The sequence below is a fragment of the Salarias fasciatus genome, chromosome 17 (genome assembly GCF_902148845.1).
Source record: "Salarias fasciatus chromosome 17, fSalaFa1.1, whole genome shotgun sequence".
NCBI classification, from domain to species: domain Eukaryota; kingdom Metazoa; phylum Chordata; class Actinopteri; order Blenniiformes; family Blenniidae; genus Salarias; species Salarias fasciatus.
This window is the reverse complement of record NC_043761.1, coordinates 22,286,560-22,288,878: the sequence shown is the minus strand read 5'-3', so window position 1 is coordinate 22,288,878 and position 2,319 is coordinate 22,286,560. Positions and strand designations below refer to the sequence as shown.

At 49.8% G+C, this 2,319-nt stretch overlaps 1 long non-coding RNA gene across 1 annotated transcript; it reads right to left on the bottom strand.

The window, feature by feature from the left end:
- Window positions 1-384: 384 nt before the first annotated feature.
- LOC115404600 (uncharacterized) lies at window positions 385-835 on the bottom strand. The gene is made up of 3 exons (XR_003933369.1): window positions 785-835; window positions 573-708; window positions 385-497 (listed from the first exon to the last, which is right to left on the bottom strand). It is a non-coding gene; the product is annotated as an uncharacterized LOC115404600 (long non-coding RNA).
- Window positions 836-2,319: the final 1,484 nt, after the last annotated feature.

Here is a 2,319-nt window from a genome sequence, read left to right as displayed (position 1 = left end):
CATCAGAAAGTTGGTCAAACAGTGCTGTGGAGAAGTGATTTTGGCATTGAAGGGGATGAAATGCTTGACAGACACAGACAAAAGAAGAGTGGAGGTGGTGTGGCGTTGTTCACTCACACCACTGTGGAGTTTCAGGTGCTGGAACACATGTGAAGCATAGATTACAATGGATTTCTGATGTACCCTCTTCTTAACCGTCCCTTTTTACCGTCTGGAGTAATAGTCTAGTGGTAGAGCGTACGCCTCTCATCTGAGAGCTCGTGGGTTCCCGTCCCGGCTCTGTCGTGTTGTTTTTTTTCACTCGTTGAAATTCTGGAATTAACTAAAACATTCTTCAAGTCAGCTTCATCAAGAAAGCACAACACTTATTTTAAGTCAATATTTCAGGCTCAGATGTTTGCAGACATCTTGGCGGCGGCGAGCTTCAGGTCTCTGGAGTGAGCCTGGATGCGCTGGTGGAGCTTGTCCACGGCGGCGGACAGGGTGTTGTAGATGGCCTGGAGGGGACAGGAGGAAGGCGTCAGCGTGGGAACAGGAAGTGGCCTGCCGCTGCTGCGGGAGGCCGCCGGTACCTGGGCTTTCTCCGTCTCCTCGCCGCAGACGTCCCTCAGGCTCTTGATCTCGGCCCTCAGCTGCTGCGTCTGGCCGGAGATCTTCTGGATCTTGTCGGCCATCTCCTCGCGCCTCTGGTGGATGTGGGTGCACTGGCTGAAAGAGCGGCTCGGGTCAGCGGGGGTGTGAGCGCGGTGGACGGCGTGCGGCGCGGAGGAGCGCAGGCCCGTACCCGAGCACCTCCTTCACGTGCTGCTCCTTCACCTCCTTCTTCTGCCGCCGGATGTTCAGCTTCATGTCCAGAGCTCGCTTCAGCTGGCCCTCCTCCACACACAGGTTCTTCAGCTCCTTCTGCAGCTTCACACGCACGCACGCACGCACACACACACACACATACACACAACTGATAAACACAAGAAACTCATTTCCTTCAAAGAAAGCTGAGAAAAGAGCCACGCTCACACGCCTGCGTGTGTGTTTCAGTTTAACTATCCTTCCTAACCCTGTTGGAACCAGAGACCGGGACACCATTTCCAGGACCAGGAGGTTGGTCCTGATCGCAATGACCACCTGGAGTAGGACGTGAATCTAGGATTTGTGGACCTGCGCTGACCCAAGAGGGGGTGGACAGAGGCATGTTGGGACGGACCGTTCCAAGTGACAGCCCGGACGACCCATGCTGTCTGACTGAAGGAGAAAGCAGCCAAGTGGTATCACATCTGTCACACTCGCCTCTCTAGGTTGAAGAGCTCCATACCTGGAGGAGAGGACACACCGGCCTCCTAACCTGAAGAGAGGACTGTGGGAAGTCAGTTGTCCACCGAGGCAGTTGAGTATCAACACTCATCTCACCTTTTTGTTTTAAACTGTTGCTTGTCTGAACATTGCTTATTTATTCATTAATTGATGTACTTATTTATTTATGTACTTGGAGACATGCTTGCAGACCATGCAGAAATGTAATTTTTGCAGGAATGTTAATTTTGTGGTCCTAAAATCTGTTTTTGGCCAAGAGGGGGATTTGTGGGAAATCTTACATTTTATTTGAGTGCTTGCTTGCTTACATATAGTCTAGTGGAAATGGACTATAATATGAATGCATATAATGTGGCTTGTAAAACTGCTTGTGTAGCTTTAACCATAACCGGACGAGCCCCCAGAAACTGGGGACTGACTGAGCCACGAGGCTGGGAGTGAGGATGGCAAGGTCTGATGATCAAGGTTTTGTCCACTGTAGGGACGTTACTGTTGTGTTTCTGTGTGTTTGTCTGCTGTGTTGTCCCATGTTTGAGGAGGATGGTAACGAGAACGATTTCACAAAACACTGTGTTGCTTCCATCATCTCCAGCTGCAATCTGATGTCAGCGTACATGCAGGCAGTATCAAAATAACATATTGTGTAGTGGAAGCCAAAATGACCTTTCACAGTAAATGTCTCTTCTTATATTAACTATGTTATGCATTGTATGACATATAACAATCATCGTGAATTTCTTCAAATGAAATGGGGGCTGAGTTGTTGTGACAGCGCACGCTGGCACCGAGGAGTCCGAGCGGTGACGGGCGGTGCGGTGCTCACATGGAGCTTCGGAGCGGAGCAGAGCGGTGCTCACTGGGAACACAGCGCGCCCTGGGTTTTCATAACCCACCAACCCTACGTAAATTACACCTGTGAACTACGCTAAATGATCTAACCAAGTAACTCTCATGCTAAAATGATGCTAATGCTAAAACAATGCTAATCTGATCATCGCTATGAAAAAGATG